Below are 18,648 nucleotides of genomic sequence, written 5' to 3'. Positions count from 1 at the left end.
ACATAGATAAATGTTTATATAAATGGAGAATATCTCTGGAAAGAAATCCAAGAAACTGAAGAGGGGAAACAGGAGAAGTGAAGTGAGTGTAAGGAAGAAAGAAGATTTACTGATGATGATGCAAAAACGCCAATGATGCAAAGGCGTTTTTATCATATGCATGCACTTTTTCAAACAAGTAATTTCACTTTGTTTTATTTGCTGGAAAAATATACATCTAGAACACAGAAACTTAATTTGTCCTCAGGTTGCTATGAGCCAAATAACAGCATATACTTTGAGGAAACATCAAAACAAAGGCTGGGGCCAACCAACATTATTTGGATTATCTGAGTGTGCCTCCAAGAGCAAGTGAGCTCTGAGCAGGGGCTGGAGACTGTCCTTCCCCCGAAAAAACTATAATAAATCTATGAGATGTTTTATATCTTTGGTCACCTGTGACCAGGTGAGCCCGGCCCACTTTCCCACCTGGCCTCAGGTATCTTGATGTTATTATTACATTAATTAAATACACATTTCTCTAGGGACTAGTTAATATCACTCCTTTAAAGCCAGATGGGCTCTGTTTAAAAATCCAGGCTCTGCCATTTATTCACCATGTGTCATTAAGCAGATGGCCCTCTGTTTCCCCATCTGTAAGGTGCAGAGAAAAATACTTTCTTGTGTGAAGGTTAAAGAAGGCAAGTGAACTTGCTGAGCCCGGTGCCCTGAAAACTGGGACAAAGCTAGAGCTCAGGGAATGGGAGGAAGTAATCATTATCACATTTCTCCATCTTGTCTCACTGAACCAGCTGCTCCTGAGGACAACGAGGGTTAACATGGAAGTGTGCCTGGCTTCCAACACTTTTCCATTTGGGTTTCCAGTGGAGTCTGGACGTTATCACAGGGGCTGCAGAAGTGGTGGGGAGTACCATTGGCCTCCAGGTCTTACCAAGGAGCCCCTGAAGAAGCTGAGCAGTCAGTTCTAATGCTTAGCTTCAGAGAGAGAGAAGGGACAATGCCCAGCCATGGATGTGCCTCAAGAGCCACCTGACTCCAGTCCAAAGCCCAAAGGGCAGACAGCCAGGTGGGGATTTCCCCCATTATAGTGGCTAAGCTGGGCTGAGTAAGGGCCACTGTGGCGATGATGTTAATGATGCAGCTACCCGAGAGGTGTGCCAGGGACACACATAAACTCACCTCACCCTCTCAGCAACCCTATTTTACAAATGAGAAAATATCTACCATTGATATTAAGATTAAAATTACTCATCTCAGTGGGTTGGAGTCTAGGTCTAAGTATTCTCTTAAAATGAGAATATGAGGGAATCTTAACATACAGGATCCATGCCAAAAGTTTAACATCTTAGCTTACAGGATAAAATGAGTTCACCCACAGGATTTAACAAGGTAGACTATAACACTGAATTTGATGCAGAGACAAATCCAGTTTTAATGGAGGACAGAGGGAATCATTTCCAATGATATGTGTAGTTCAAACCATACTCAAAACTATACCTGAAAGTAACTGAGTTCTAAAAGTTAAATGGATATAGCTCCTGGAGCCAATTTCCACATTTCATTTCCACAGCGAAGGCAAGATTTCTGAGCCTGATTTTCCTTGTTCTTAGTTCCTCTCCAGTCCTCTTTCTTCTTGCATAACCTCACCAGCCTTTTGTCCAACATCTTGAGTGGATCAGCATCAAAGGAAGCGCAAATCAATCTCTCCAAGGACACAAATGAGACCCCCTTATCATACTCTATGACATTACAAGAAAACAAATCAATCAAGAAGATATTTTTGAATTAGTATGCTTCTTTCAAGATTTTGCCCAAAGATCAATAATTCATGATGGAATTCAAACCTTCAGTGAATGATGAAAATTAGCTCCTCCAATCATTATATGGTTTCACTCATACGAGGAATATAAAAAAGAGTGAAAGGGATTATAGGGGAAAGGAGAAAAAAATGAGTGGGAAAAATCCGAGAGGGTGACAAAATATGAGAGACCCCTAAGTCTGGGAAATGAATAAGGGGTAGTGGAAGGGGAGGTGGGCGGGGGGATGGGGTCACTGGGTGACGGGCACTGAGGGAAGCACTTGACAGGATGAGCACTGGGTGTTATACTATATGTTGGCAAATTGAACTCCAATTAAAAAAATAAATATTAAAAAAAGAAGAAAACAGAAAAGAAAATCAGCTCCTCATCCAATGGATGGGAAGAAGGGTTGATTTCATTTTATGAAAAAAAGGGAAGGAATGAATCTAGCAAGTGTGGTTTAAAGATATTCCCAGGTACACTGAAAAGACAAGAAAAGGGCAGGTTACACATCAGAGCCACACAAATTGATTAGCTGAAGTTCTGTAAGAGTCCCTTCTCTTGAGAAAGCACTCCGTAAGAGGAAACCAAATTGCTGGGGATAAATACGTCCAGTGCCTCGCTTAAGAAGTGATCATCTTTAAAGTATGAGTGAAAGTGCTGAGTGAGCAGTTCTCGGGCATTCTGCAAAGTCACAGGCACCAGGTCAAAGGCAGGAGGAGAGTGCTGAGTCACAAAAGTATGGGAAACATGTGGTTCCAGCGAAGTCAGTATTTCTCAGGCTAAACAGAAACCACCAACAAGATCCCCAGGGAATGTGAAAGGGTCTGCACCTCTGATCTGCCATGATCTTAATCGAAATGCATATACCAAGGAGCTAGCCCTGCATGGGCAACTCTATCCATAGTAATCACAAATCATGGTCTCTGCCTCCTCTGTGTCCCCAGAGATTATTTATCCAGAGCGCAGCCTCCTCTAAAAGACACCCGCCTGGGTAGGCATTAGGAAGCCACATGGACAATCCCCTCAGCCATGCACCTGGCTCTGGGCCTCATGGTTCTGTTTCATAGTTCTGCTAATCCCTACACAAGAACCATCCCTAGCAATGACCCAAGGGAGGGGAAGGGCCACTGATCTGCTGTAAATAAATACTGGGGAGGGACAGGGGTGTTCAAGTCCCAGATTGGGAGCAGAGATTACTTAAATAAAGTTAAAAAATATTATGACTTCAAGTGAGTAGTCCAGAACTCCATCTCCCCAAAGAGCATTGTTTGTCAATGTTATAGACATCATTTCAGGCCTCGCCAACTTCCCTTTTACTGTATTTTTAAGTGGCAATGACATGGACAAGAGGGGAAGGAGTGAAGAATCTTGACAGAAGCAGGATGTCCAGCAGGGATCCTGGCACCTGTAAGAATTGATTCCATAAGGAAAAGTCCTGACATAAAGGTGGTTTCCTGCTGAGTCACCCTGATGATAACAGAGGTGACTGAGATGGACCTTTACTGATTTCAGACCAGATACTGCTGTCTGGGAAAGTTTCTCAGGGCTTCCTGGGGTCTGTTATGGGAAACCAGGTATAAGGGAGGGGGTGCTGATGGTTCCAGAGGTCAACATAATAAGAAATTTCCAGCAAGGTCTTCAAGACTCTTAGAAGACTGAGTTCTCTCGCTCTTGACACCATCTCAATATTTTCTGGGCAAGAAAAAGAGCAAGCCTCCCTGAGGACCTTCTGTTCTAGAATCCAAATATGGGGTTTCAGTGTCAGTGATTACACACAGCCCAGAAAGCCCCTGTACCCCAAGATGAAAAAACTGGATTTGGGGAAAGAAAATAAATTTAGAGGATGATTTCAGAACCTACCAAAGAATGAACCTCCTGTGGGCACAGAGGAACGAACTGCACATGCCCTTCAAAACCTGGGTTTACCTTTGTCAGAATTTCCAGGATTCTGAAGTCAGGATTTCCGGGCAAGTGATATGCTTATATCTGATGGAGAAATGAAAGCTTCCCTCAATTCTTTAAACAAATCTGAGGAGAATAGGAGAAGAGGTCCTGTCAGCAGCAGAAATAATTCTCAGAGGGGCACCTGGCTGGCTCAGTTGGTGGAACATGAGACTCTTGATCTTGGGGTTCCAAGTTAGAGCCCCACATTAAGTGTAGAGACTACTTTAAAATCAGAGTTTTTAAAAATTAAAAAAAAAATTCTCGTAGAAGACAGTGCAAAAGAACCTGGAGAGAAACACACCTAGCAACGAAAGGAAGGTTGTGGAAAGTCAACAATCACTTCTGAAACAGAAGTGGCAGGGAAGACCAGATGGAAGAATGGGGAAATGTGGAAACAACCACCATTAAATAGATAAGCCAACAAAACTGCAACATAGAAATATTTTTTTAGGGCACCTGGGTGGCTCAGTGATTGGGCGTCTACCCTTGGCCCAGGTAGTGATCCCCGGGTCCTGGGATTGAAGCCTGCTTCTCCCTCGGCCTATGTCTCTGCCTCTCTCTGTCTCTCATGAATAAATAAATAAAATCTTAAAAAAAAAAAAAAGAATTTTTTTCAAGTACGTGACAGTGCACATGTGGAGTTGGATCCATCTTCATGTGAGATTAAAAGGCGTCTAATGCCAAGTATAAAGGGAGAGAATTCTGAAAGGCCAGATTTATACCTTGAATCTTACTACAATGGCACACTGAGAAAACAACAACCAAAACAAACAAACAAAAAAACCCTATATTCTGCAAATTCAGTAGAAGAGAACATTCTCCTGAGTGTAAAACTCATGAGAATTCCTGCCTAAGTCCAAACTCCAAGGAATGCAATTGGGGTGCACAAAGAAAGATGGCTTTTGCCTTTGGAAGCCACTCTGTCATTAGGACTTCTATCTTCATTAGCACATTCACAGAAAAGTCTAAGGGGAACTAGCCTCCTTAACAAAACGAGGATGAAATTGTCTTCCAAGTTTAGAAGATAAAGAGCTGTTGAATACTTAAGAATCCAGATAAAAGTGGCGGCACATGCAGACAATAACAGAATTATGACTAAAGCAGACTCGAAGATTCAGTGAACAAGGGTGGACTCCTGGATTTTTCAGAAGCATACCGGGCATGGCAGAGGAAATCTGTGACCTGTGGTATAAGCATAAGACAATCCGGAGGGAACATCACTTCTCTCAGTGAAATCACAAACATTTCTACCTCCCCTCACCTACCTCATCCTTTTCTGGTTAACCAAGGAATCAAATGAGTTACTACTCCATTCTTTTTTTTGTTTTGTTTTTAAGATTTTATTTATTTCTCTTGAGAGACATGAGAGAGAGTCAGAGACACAGGCAGAGGGAGAAGCAGGCTCCCCGTGGGGAGCCTGATGCAGGACTTGATCCTGGAACCCGGGGTCACAAACTGAGCCAAAGGCAGATGCTCAACCACTGAGCCACCCAGGCACCCCAACCCCCTTCCATTCTTTCAAGGAAAGGACTAAAGCAGGGAAATAAGTAGCTTCTTTGCTTGCCTATTTTTCTGTTTGAGTTTGAGGGCAGGTATGGGGGAGGCAAGAGGGAAGGAGAAAGGAGGAAGGGACCTGGTTTGTTTTCCAAGTATAACAATCAGCTCCTGAATTTGAGAGCTGGTTTCAGAGTAACTAAAGTAATGATGACCTTTCACACCACGAAAGGGTAAAATAGAGCAGTCTCACACCTTAAATGTACCTTAGTCATCGAATGAAACACTGGAACACTTATCAGAAACAGCTCAGGACAAAGCATAGAAGTAACTCTGCTAGAGAAGAGATCTAACTGGTTTCTAACTGGAACATCTGGGGGACTGGTGATGTGCATGCTCTCAGCAGGAAGGGGGAGGGGACCTGGCCCCTCAAATAGAGTGTGGGGAGGGCCAAAGAAATGGAAAAGGATGCCTCCCTTCTATCCTCCTGTTTCCCTGTATGCTGGTTTCTCACAAATGACTTTGCCCTGCCTTTGTTGTTTCACTGGGAAGAGGAAGCAGAAACTGAGCTTGTGGTCCCAGCTCAGGACCCTGAGAAGCCTTGAAGAGGGAGCACTCCTCCCACCCGGATAAGCTTCAGAGAAGAGCTGATGTTGACATGGCCTGAGAGGTGACTGTGGGCCAGGCACTCTGCCCATTTCACAGATGAAGTTCCTAGCATCTTAAGTTACTTAAAGGTCACAGAGGTAACAGCACAGCCAGAAGGAGATCCCAACCTGTCAGAATCCAAAGTCCATGCAACACTGCCTCCCTCTTCCAGGTTCGAGAAGGAAGGCTGAGTCCAGAGCGGCATTCACTGCCGCCAGAGGACTTGCAAAAGGCCTGAGGGTGATTGGAGTTAGACACCAAGTGAAAGGGTAGAGGTGGGGAGGATTCCCAACCAGGACTAACGAGGTTAAAACAGGGGGACTCAATGTGGATGTTCTGAAATCTATGCCACAGAGGCTTTGCCTGGGCACTGCTAGGTTAATACACAATCAAGAGCAGGCAAGTCCTAGGAAACCATGTCAAATGTGTGACAAGCAACAAGCTGCTGTCTTCCATCCAGGGAGCTACTCCCCCTAGTCAGCATGCAGAGCTAAGTAAGAGCCAGCACAGACAAGCATCTGGCACTTGGAATTAGTCTTGAAAAGGAAAGGATAGGACACTAATGTTCCCCACTAGCCTGCATGGATGGGGTGCAGGTGGGTACAGCCTGAGCTGTGCACACCAGTGGCCGTAGGCAGCCAGTGCACAAGGCCAGTGTTCTCCAAAGTGAGAGTCAGCTGGGAATCAACCCTTGGAGCCTCAGAGAGATCCCACATGGCTTTTATGACTGTATAGACTGTGGCAGCATCATGCTGGGTCTATAAGATAAGATCCCAGCTTCTGCCCTCATGGGGCTCAATGCCTCACAGAAGGGATAGATATTAATTAAACTGTCAAAGAAATGAGAAACTGTGACTTGATAAATGCTTCAAAGGAAAGAATAAGATGTGTGTGTGGGGAGGGGGGGTAAGGCTCTACTGGGGTCAGGGAGGAGCCATGAAGGAGGTGCGGGCTTTCCTAGGTAAGAGAGGCTTTGGACGGGCAAAGAGGAGAGGCCCAGGTGCCAGGAGTTGAAGGTAGATAACTTTTTGGCAATTATCTAAGAAGGATTAATGACTGCCACAAACTACCTTCTCTGTATTCAAGAAATCTCATTCCGAGTTTCTCCACACCCGGCAAGATCCTTGACAAGTCATTGCTCGCACTGCAGCAGTAATAGTAACAATGAGCTAGTATTTGTATTAATATTCCACATCAGCCACCAGTATTATGAGGTTGCTCTTCACATGCTTGATCTCATGTGATCCAACATGACAGAGCAATCCTATGGGACAGGGGAGCAATGGCAGGATCTTCCCAAGATCATGCAACTTGGGTGTCACAGGGACTGGATCTGCACCTGGGTCCATCTGGTTCAAGACTGGGTACAGAACGGCATGGCTCAGGATCAGCAGAAGGAGGTGAAAAGATACCCATGACTGCTGTCTTTATCCATATGGTCAGTCCTGAGTCCTCGTGACTCGAGGAGCCTTCTACAATGGCACTGCCTCCCCTGTAAAATTGGGCTGATGACATCTGCCTACCCACCTCATCAGGTGTTGTGAGGCTCAAACAAGCACACTCAAGCCTGCCAGGTTTAAAGCACTGCATGAGTAAGAGGCACTATCCTTTGGCAAAAATATGTCCCAACACTAACTTCAAACAAGGTTTCAAGACTACAGATGTAATTAAAGAGAAGGGAGAAAGAAAAAAAATCCACAAAAGAAGCCACTTTCCCTCACCTTGACCCTGGGGCATAAAAAATGAGAGCTAACAGAAATCCCCTGAAGTCTCTCACATACCAACCACCATCCTAGGTAGTCAAAAATTGACTTTATCCAAGAAAGGTGTGGCTTTTTCCTTGCCCTTGGCTCCAGGAGGTGATTTTTTAAACCCTTAGATTGTCCTGCCTGACAGGTGTCTGTTTACCTAGTGGTGTTAGGTCAGACCAGATGGTCTACCAATGTGGTTTATGGTGGGGGCTCTGGGCCACATGGCGTCAGCTAAACCTCCAAAAGAGCCAGAGACCGAGGTCAGCCAGGCAGGCACTGACTCACATGTACATGACTGAGCCCCAGGAAAAACTCTGGACACCAAGGTTCAGGGCAGCTTCCCCAGTGGGTGATACTCCATGTGTACTGTCACTTATCATTGGAGGAAAAAAGGAATGTTTTGCCTAATTCCACTGGGAGAAGATAATGAGCAGCTCCACAGGTGGAACCTTCCTAGACTCTGGCCTGCATCCCTCTTCTTTGGGCTTATTTTAATCTATATCCTTTCACTATAACTCTGATTATAACAGCTTCCAGGAAGTTCTACAAGTCTAATGAATTATCATACCTGAGTGTAGTCTCAGAAATTGCACCTGAATCTGCAACTTGCATCAGAAGTGAGGGTGATCTTGGGGACCCTTGAACTTCATAGTCCTTCTACATTGTCATTTAATCCCAAGGAAATAAATGTTCCATTCCCACCTCACAGACAAGGAGATTGAGAAGCTTACAGAGGCCATCGCTTGCCTATGGGCCTGTACCCAGCAGGTGGGGACCCGAGGGTTAATCAGCAGGCTGCAGCATTGGTAAGACTCTCACCTGGGCACACAGTGTCCTGCCACCATCTGCCAGACCACATCTCAGGCTACCCTGGGTGTTGGAGACAGTGAATAGAGGGCCTGGCTCAATGCTGGTGCAGTGAACAGCAGTTCATGCCATGAAAGGATAAGGGGAGATCTTAGAAAGTGCTTTAGCAGGAAAAAAAGGGGGGAAAAAAAAAGTACTCTGCTGTATAGATGCTGAGTGGTACTGCAACCCTACCATTCCAGCTCTGAGTCAGGCCACCTAGGACAGAGATACCACAGCAGCCCTGAAACCTAAGCCCCAGCCCTTTCATGGTCAGAGACACACCAGCCCTCGGGAGCAGGAGCCTGGGCAGCGGTGATGCAATGCCTCCCAGGACAGGACATTCCACCAAGAGGCCGGCCAGTCGAGGGGCTACGTCAGGAGTGTGCAGAAAGAAGACTCAGGCAGGAGGGGCAGAGGGGGCAGCCAATGGCACATCTGCCCCCAGGCGGGGATGGTGTCTGTCTGCCACGACACCTCTGCCTGCCAGCACAGGGAGGGGCAGGAAGGAGGCTGCACACACAGCAGATTTTCCCCCCCTTCCCCAGCTCAGAGAGCAAGCTGTGCCTGTCAATCCTGCCTCCGCGTCTCGGGAAACCTGGCAGGGCCACTACCCTCAGCCTCTGACACACACACCACCCCAGTTATGTGCCATAAAATTCATTTTACAAGAGTGGCAGATTTAACACTGCCCCCCCCCCAAACAGCTCTGTGAGCTCTGCAGCCCCCAAACTACACAGCCAAGAAGATGTCATACTTAAAACCCAGATTGCTGTGCCTTGTTTGTATACTGGGGAGGAAAATAAGTCTACTCCTTTTTTTTTTTTTAAGATTTTTTATTTATTCATGAGAGACACAGAGAGAGAGAGGCAGAGACGTAGGCAGAGGGAGAAGCAGGTTCCATGCAGGGAGCCTGATGTGGGACTCGATCCCAGGACTCCAGGATTACGCCCTGGGCTGAAGGCAGGCGCTTAACTCCTGAGCCACCCGGACGTCCCAGTAAGTCTACTCCTGTGCCATTGTTTCCTATTTTATTTTATGCATGTATACAAGAACAGAAGAAAAATCCTGTCCATCAGATTATTTTGCTTTTGTTTTATCCTTGGGGTTCAAGAATCTAAATAATACCTCATCATAAGGGACGTTTAGCAAAGGAGAAAGGAGAAGAGTTTTTAACATAGAAATAAATAGCTGAGGAATAGTATTCTTAATAAGGTGAATTACCATCTGGGATTTCAAAAACACCCTTCAAGCCCTGAAACAGTCCTATTAACCTATAGCCCTGCAGGGGTCCATGGATGGGTTTCCGGATGCCCATAAAAACCATGAAATTGAAACTGTTTGCAAAATCATGTGCTCAAGAATAATTTTTCTTTTTATTTTTAAATTGTATTCATTTATTCATGAGAGACACAGAGAGAGAGAGAGGCAGAGACACAGGCAGAGGGAGAAGCAGGCTCCATGCAGGGAGCCCAATGTGGGACTCGATCCCCCGGGTCTCCAGGATCACACCCTGGGCCGAAGGCAGTGCTAAACTGCTGAGCCACCCGGGCTGCCCCTCAAGAATAATTTTTCTAAGGTGAAAGTCCAAAGCTTTCATCAGCTCATTAAAGGGATCTCTGGCCCCAAAATGTTAGAGCGACTAGCACATTCTTGGTCTCAGTTGCTCTCAAGACATCTCTGTGAATTAAACAGGGGAAGAAAGATCATCCTGCTCCAAGAAAGGGTGCTGACTGCCCGAGTTCACAGGGTGTGCCTGTCACTTCATTAGCAACGCTAGTAAATGCTAACCACAGCCCACCCTGCAAAAATGCCATGGTCCTCAGGTGTTCCTCCAACCCAAAGACTTAAAACTTCTTGAGTAACAGACTGAACCACATTCCCTGAACACCCAGCAGGTGCTAGGTGTGGGATCAGGGTCCGAGGGGTCATGTTCCTGGAAGGAAAGGCCTGCATGCCTATAGTAAACCAGGCGTACCCACCATAGGTGCTTGATAAATGCTTTTCGGTGATAATGGTGATCCTGTCTTCCTTGCCTGCTGGGAGGATTATTCTCACTCCTCAGATGATTCACACGCAGCAAAAATATCTGTGTTGGCTACAAAGAAAGAATGTATCCTCTCTAGGTCTCCCAGTGCCAGACCACCAGCAGGGCAACAATATGACCCAGAATACAGATGGCTACAGGGACGTTACAAGGCATTTCATGGCAGCTATTCGGGAAGAACGCTGGACAGTCTGAATAACCGACCCCCTCTCTCCACTTGCAACTCTAAGCGAGTCAATGATCCCATGACTCAGTGATCTTTCCTCTGCTCCTGAAACAGAACTGGGGAAATCCTGATTAAGCTCTCTTGCAGAGCTGCCAGTAAAAAAGATGAAGCCTCGGGAGACACCTGTGAGCATCGAGGTTGCTCATGCAAGAATGGGGAAGCACTGCTGATGGGATGTACCCACTGGGGTATGAAAACCTTCTGGAATGAGACAGTGGTGATGGGTGTATAACTCTGTGAATATACAAAAAAAAAAAATCACTGAATGGCACACATTAAAAGGGCGAATCTCGTGAGATGCGACTTAAATCTCTCAACAGATCTGCTCTCGACCACAGTGTACCCATCTCCTAGCTCACAGGGTTGCTGGGAAGATTATGCCAGTCTGCAGTGAGCAGTCCCTACACCCCAGCCCTAGGGCTCCAGGAATCAACACCTAAATTACTCTGTGCTCCAGGGTTCCTGGGGAAGCAGAGGGCAGGATACAAATGGACAACAGTGACGGATTTCCAGGCAGGATCTGAGGCTCGAGATGGTGGAGGAAAAAAAAGACTCTGTACCTTTATAGGTAATGTTTTAATATTTTAAAGTAGAATGTATTCCTATGTTGTATAATTAAAATTGAATTTTGGAGGGCACCTGGCCGGCTCAGTGGGTGCAGCATGTGACTCTTGGTCTCAGGGTTGTGAGGTCAAGCCCCACACTGGGCATATAGCTGACTTTTAAAAAAATAATTTTTAAGATGCCTATGGTTATGCTTGAAATAAATCTTTCTATTGATCATTTCAAGTCGTCTGGCCTAACAACCATATTTGAACACTGAGAGTAACTAAAGGCTAGGAAGTTCTATAGAGGGAATGGTGTCATCAAAAGTCTTTTTTTAAAGACTTTTATTTTTATTTATTCATGAGAGACACAGAGAGAGAGGCAGAGACATAAGCAGGGGGAGAAGCAGGCTCCCTGTGGGATCCTGATGCAGGTATCCATCCAGGACCCCAGGATCACGACCTGAGCCGAAGGCAGACACTCAGCCACTGAGCCACCCAGGTGCCCCAAGACACAGTCATTTCTAATACAATTAGCTTCATGGCTCCAAATTACAAAATACAGCCCCTACTCTTCCTCCCCAAAATTAACCAAAGGTAGAGAAAAGGCAGCAATCAGAGCTGGGGGGGGCCGGAGCAGGTGCCCAGTGCAGGGACAGAGGCAAAGCTTGACCCCCCATGTTCCTCATTCCAACACCCGAGGTCTCAGAGATGCATCCACCACCCCTCCCCAGGCTGCTCTGGGTGCTGTGCTCTTGGTGCTTGAGCTGTAAGTGAAGTGGGGAGGACAGCTCTGTAATAAATCCCCTTAAACTGCTCATCACACCTATTTTTAGGCTTCATTTTATAGCTTGGTGAAATGAGAAGGTGCGGGAGATCCAACTACACCGCTACATTAAGATGTTTCCTGAGAACTAGGGAGATGCTTTCACAAGCAAAACCAGAGTCGGAAGCCACAGGTTGTTTTTGAAGATGACACCAATTAGGGAAGCCGCCGAAGTGCCGGTTGATCTGCCCTCTGGTCATGTGAAAGGCAGGGTCTGTGCCCAGTGATTTACTGTGGGGATGACATTGCCTGGAGGGACCCAAACACACAGCAAACACTGACCTCTCCTGTCCTGGGAGAGCCTGCAGGAGACCTCGGGGAAACGGCGCCAGGCTGCCCACCCTGAGCTGATGAGAGAAGGTAGCCAGGGTTCCCCTGGCAGACCCGGGCCTCTGTAGAAACAGTCCAGGTTCCACGTTCCCACGTTCCCACAACTACCAGGTGAGGGACTCAGGCCCATGGGCCATCATGCGAGGTGCCGGAGATTCGGTCAGCAGGAAACCAGTTTCTCTTCTGGCAGAAACTGCATTCCAGCAGGAAGCCTAAACCCACTAGACAAACATACCATGTGCCAGGCAACAATGAGGACAAGAGAACAACTGGACAAGGAATAGGGGCCGAGAGGGATGGGGGCTGCCGCTTGGGCCACGGGCAGGGAAGGGGAACAGGGGTGTGGATGCTGCAGACATCTGGAAGGGGAGGCTCCAGGCAGCAGGAGCAAAGGCCCTGGGACACCTGAGGAGGGCAAGATAGCCAGAGGGGAGAGTGTCGGGGAGAGTAGAGGAAAGGAGAGGACATGATGGAGAGGGCCAGGGAGGGCTGCATGGGCCACACCTCTGGAGTCTATTCTCAGTAACACGGGGAGGGTCTGAAAGTTTCTGAGCACAGGAGGGAAGCAAATGGACTTGAGTTTTCAAAGGTCACTTGGCTGCTGGGGGAGAATAGACTAGAGGAGCTACGGATGGAAGGACACCCCAGTGTCTGGGTGAGAGGCCAGGGGCCTAACTCCGGTGGCAGCAGACAAGGTGGTGGGGGTGGTAGATTCCGCAGACATTTTCAGGTAAAGCTGAAAGGATCTTCTAATGGATGGAGGTGGGGAGAGAAGAAGAGGAGAGGCCAGGATGCCTTTAAAGCTTCGGGTCTGAGGACACATTCGGGTCCCAAGGCTGTGCAGCCAACTGTGGCCCAAGATCGTGGGTCTGAGAAATGTTCTGCTTTCCCAGGAAAGCAGCGCTGCAGTGAGGTCCTGAGCACATCCTGGGGGCAGGCAGTCACCCGCCAGGGGCAGGTGAATACAGGGTTCCCAGACATTGTGCCCAAATTCCTCAGGGGCTAAGGAACAGCCCCGAAGGCTGGTCGGTATCATGACTGGCAAGGTGGGAGGGAGGGAGGAAGGATCGCTGTACACAGGATCTCATTAAAACCTCAGGAGAGAAAAAAAAAAAAAACAAACCTCAGGAGATACAGATTATCTTCATTGACAGATGAAGAAACCACCATAAAGATGACTCTGCTGGATGAAATAGCTAATGTTTAGGGGCATCTGGATGGCTCAGTGGTCGAGTGCCTTCAGCTCAGGGTGTGATCCCAGGATCCCAGGACCGAGTTCCGCATCAGGATTCCTGCAGGGAGCCTGCTTCTCCCTCTGCCTGTGTCTCTGCCTCTCTCCCTCTTGCTCTCTCTCTCTCTCTCTCTATCTTTCATGAATAAATAAATAAAATCTTTAATAAAAAAAATCACAGGGTTGAGATCTATAACAGGCAAAGAATTTACTCAAATCAATAAAAAACAACCAAAAAAAAAAAAAAAAACCACCCCACATTGTTAAAAAAGAAAAAACTGTATATCAACTAACACAAAGGAGAAATCCAAAACCCCCATGATAGGTTGCTCAGCTCACCAGCTCCCAGAAAGGCTCACAAAAGAGGACCTCACATTTTCAAGAAAAGCACTTACATTTGGTACTGGGGAGGGTGGGACAGGTGGGACTGTAAGCCAGTAGGTCTTTTTAGAACATGATTTGGGCATAATCTATCACAATGTTTCATGTGTATGTCCTGTGACTCAGATATTCTAGAAGGCTACACCTACAGATATATTTCCATACATATACAAGAAAACAGGGGGATCCCTGGGTGGCTCAGCGGTTTAGCACGTGCCTTTGGCCCAGGGCATGATCCTGGAGTCCCAGGATCGAGTCCCAAGTCGGGCTCTCTGCATGGAGCCTGCTTCTCCCTCTGCCTGTGTCTCTGTCTCTCTCTTTGTCTCTCTCTCTCTCTGTGTCTCTCATTAATAATAAATAAATAAAATCTTAAAAAAAAAGAAAAAGAAAACACACCCAAACTTATTCACTACAGCACTGTTTTAACAGAGGGGGAAAATCATGGCAATAACAACTAAATATCCATCAACAGATTACTGAAATTTTTCATGCTATCAAGTACTATGGCATCTTTAATAAGAATGCAGAACTGTATGCACCAGTACCAAAGATCTCAAAAGACACAATAAAGTTATAGAACAATAGATGTAATATGTTACTCTATAGAAAGTTATAAAACAATAGGTGTAATATGTTACTCTGTTAAAAAATAAGGCACAAATTGGGGTGCCTGGGTGGCTCAGTCAGACGACCAACCCTTGATCTCAGCTCTCATGTCTTGATCTCAGGGTTGTGAGTTCAAGCCCCAAACCAGTCTCCACACCGGGTGGAGCCTACTTTAAAAAAAAATATAGAGGGCAGCCCGGGTGGCTCAGCGGTTGAGCACCTGCCTTCGGCCCAGGGCGTGACCCTGGAGACCTGGGTTCGAGTCCCACGTCGGGCTCCCTGCAGGGAGCCTGCTTCTCCCTCTGCCTGTGTCTCTGCCCCTCTCTCTGTGTCTCTCATGAATAAATAAATAAAATATTTTAAAAATAAAGAATTAAAAATAAAGCACAAATTATATGCATGTGCATACATATATATGGATGTAAATGCAAAGAAAAAGGCCTGCAAACTTTTAATTGCATGTGACAGACAACACAAAGGAACTGAAACAAAAAGAGGAGACAATGGCTCCTATACTTGGGAAGCTGGGGGGTGCGGCAGGGGGCACTGACTCCAGCTGCTCCCAGCAGGCACTAAGATAACATGGTCAGGATTCTATGCCTTGCTCCACCCCTCACTCTACTTGTCTCAGTTTCTTCTCATTCCCAAAGGATACCAGCACATGGCCCACAAGAGGGCTGCCTGAAACCCCAGGCACACATCTTCTCTGCAGAGCAGCCCTACTGCAAAAGGAACCACTTCTCTCCATTTATTCATCCCAGGGGGACTACTGATTGGAGTTACTTGCCAGGGGGTGCTTCTCCCTCACCCAGTGAGTGGGACCGGCGCAGTGGAGTCTGCTGGGTCACCTGCCCACTCTGGTGAGTGAGGAAGACTCCCTCCCAGAGTCTATGATTGATTGACAGCCCCACTAGGCTCACATGGATTGGGTGAGGAGTGACCCCAAGAAAGGAACCAAACCCGAACCAGAGGAAAGGGAGTGGGAAACCATGGCAGGCAGAGCAAGCAAACAGACAACACAATCCACAACAGACCAGAAATCAACAAAATCTGAAATCGCTGCAGGTAGTCAATGGCAGAGGTGGAATTCAAATCAGGTGTGAGAAACTGCAAAGTCATTGTTCTCTCCGCTCCACCTAAGTGCCACTCTTGGCAGCCAGGGGACACCAATTGCAGTAAGCCGTGTGCCTGTGAAGGGCATGTTTCAGGCCTGTCATCCAAGAACTCCAGTAAGCCCATCACATTCCTTAAAGTTCCCTCCAGATTATCATCCTTAGGACAGATAGAATTTGCTGGACAGAGAGAGAAGGGCAAGAGAAGACAGATGACTATTTATGAAATATGAAGGTCGAAAATGAGACAGGTCCCAACCGTACTTGGAAAGAACAGGAGAGTGTGAAGATGTAAAAAAAAAAAAAAAGAAGAAGTAGACAATGAGTACAAAGACTCCCTGCAAACAATCTTCACCAATGTCATCATTTTTAAACATCTTGTTTTGCATTGTGGAAGGAGCTTATAAAAAGAATGGAGCAGGCATCCCATGGCTCTGTCCTCAGGAGACTGCAATTAAAGATGGACACACGGATGGCTGTCACGGGATACACAGACAAGATAAATGTGACACTGATACAGCCAACCAACTTTCCTTTATGCAGACACATAAGGAAGACAGCTCTGTCAACAGATGTTTAAAAATATAATTACTGGAAGGATAACAGGCACAGTCGTAAATTCAAATTTTCCATAGTGTTTAATCCTTTTATGCCACACGCCACCTACCTATGCAACAATTTTTTGCTTACTCAAATACCCGCTGCCTTCTGACACCCTGCCCACTCTTGTTTTCTCATTCTATAGGAGGACATAACCTACATCTCAAATTCCTGAATCAACCAGATTACCCCAATCCCAAACCACATGCTTCCAATGGTAGTTAAGTGTTTAAAGGTATACAATGCATTTCTTAATTATGTTGGCTGCAGGGCAGCCTGGGTGGCTCAGCGGTTTAGCGCCGCCTTCAGCCCAGGGCGTGACCCTGGAGACCTGGGATCGAGTCCCACGTCAGCTCTGTGCTTGGAGCCTGTTTCTCTCTCTACCTCTCTGTGTGTCTCTCATGAATAAATAAATAAAATCTTTTAAAAAAATGTTGGCTGCAGTATAATTGTCTTCACCCAAGCTCACAGGTTAAGAGAAGCCAGGCACTCCAGTGCTCAGGCATGGGGTGGTAGCAAGGTCATAGCTCTTGTTCCACAGAAGGAAATGAGGTCCAACCCCGCTTCGGATTGAGGGATTGGGGCCTGCTTAGAGAGCTGTCTCCGTCCCTAACTACTCACCTCTCCATTACCAGGAAAGGAAGAGGACAGGCCAGCACCTTCACACAGATCGTGCCTCAATGACTTCTGACTCGTCTTTTCCAGGATGGACAATTAACTATATAGACTTCATTCTTCATCACTGACACCCCTTTCTACAAATGAAGATGAGACTTCCCAAGACAACTTTGCTCCAAGCCAATAAAAGAACCGAGAACAGGGCAGCCCGGGTGACTCAGCGGTTTAGCACCGCCTGCAGCCCAGGGCGTGATCCTGGGGACCAGGAATCAAGTCCCACGTCAGGCTCCCTGCATGGAGCCTGCTTCTCCCTCAGCCTGTGTCTCTGCCTCTCTGTCTCTGTCTCTGTCTCTGTGTGTGTGCCTCTCTCTCTCATAAATAGAAAAATAAATCTTAAAAGAACCAAGAACAAAATTAAAAGCTGTGTAAACACTTCCAGCATTTTCCCTTCCCCGGTTTTCTTCTGGCACACAGGAGGATTGTGCTCCCCAGCCCTCTTGATCAGGTGTGAGGGGCACGTGATTCATTCTCACCAATGGGTTATCAGTAACAGTGATGCCACCTCCAGGCCGTAGCACTTTCTGAGTGAGACCCTGCAGTGAGTGCCCTGCTGTCCTGTCTCAGTGGCCAAAAAGGTCACATGTTTAAGTTAGTGCAGTGCTGAGGTGAGGGAGTCTCTGTCATCTTGAGGGACTGTAGAGAGCAGCCCCTACAATGTTTGCCACATCAATCCACGTAGGACATGGGAATGAGCGAGAAATATATTTTTATTATACTGAGACTCTGGGATTTGGCTATAAGTCTACTGTGACTTAATAAAAAAGCTTTTAGTCGGGACGCCTGGGTGACTCAGTGGTTGAGCATCTGCCTTTGGCTCAGGACATGGTCCTAGGGTCTGGGATCGAGTCCCACATTGGGCTCCTTGCAGGGAGCCTGCTTCTCCCTCTGCCTATGTCTCTGCCTCTGTGTGTGTGTGTGTGTGTGTGTGTGTGTGTGTGTGTGTGTCTCGTGAATTAATAAATAAAATCTTTAAAAAGAAAGCTTTTAGTCTAGTGAAAGGTGAAGATATGTATACAAATTAAGTAAAATACAACAAAGGAAGATTGCGTTGGCCTAGCCCACCAAAGGTACTCAACCAATGTCTGGTGAAGGAGTGAATAAATGGATGGCATAACCATGGGAGACACAGATAGGAGTCTAAGAGTAGGAAACATTCACTTCCATTTGAGAGTTAATCAGGAAAGGGTGATGGAGCAGAAGAAATGTAAATATTAACAACATACATGTTGGAAAAAAATAATCTGCTGGATTATTGATGTTTTTCAAGTTCATTTGGGAAAGTCCCTACAAGGGCAATCCTTCTTCTAAGAGCCATTCCCTCAGCAACCTGAAGACCAGGCAATGATTCAAGCCAGCTGGAGCCCCCACCCTGAGCTGCTGGGTCTCCAACCAGATCACTTAATGTTTTCCATTAGGTGGGAAGATGGACCATGTTGCCCCTCCTTAAGACTTCCACAGGGCTGGGGACCACTGGGAGGGATTCCTCAGGCTGGCTCTCTCTCTGCTGCTCCCACTACAGGCTTCCACTAGCCACAGGCCTCCCACAGCTCCTAGTGGTTGCTCCTGCTCTCTGAGGGCAGA

The 18,648-nt window shown here is 46.6% G+C and overlaps 1 long non-coding RNA gene across 1 annotated transcript; it reads left to right on the top strand.

The window, feature by feature from the left end:
• The first annotated feature begins 9,424 nt into the window (after positions 1-9,424).
• On the top strand, positions 9,425-17,840 carry LOC119866587. Its single transcript, XR_005380603.1, has 3 exons — positions 9,425-9,484; positions 10,612-11,326; positions 17,025-17,840. It is a non-coding gene; the product is annotated as an uncharacterized LOC119866587 (long non-coding RNA).
• The last annotated feature ends 808 nt before the right edge of the window (positions 17,841-18,648 follow it).

Source organism: Canis lupus, chromosome 28 (genome assembly GCF_011100685.1).
Source record: "Canis lupus familiaris isolate Mischka breed German Shepherd chromosome 28, alternate assembly UU_Cfam_GSD_1.0, whole genome shotgun sequence".
Classification (NCBI taxonomy): Eukaryota; Metazoa; Chordata; class Mammalia; order Carnivora; family Canidae; genus Canis; species Canis lupus.
This window is presented reverse-complemented; position numbering and strand designations above follow the sequence as displayed.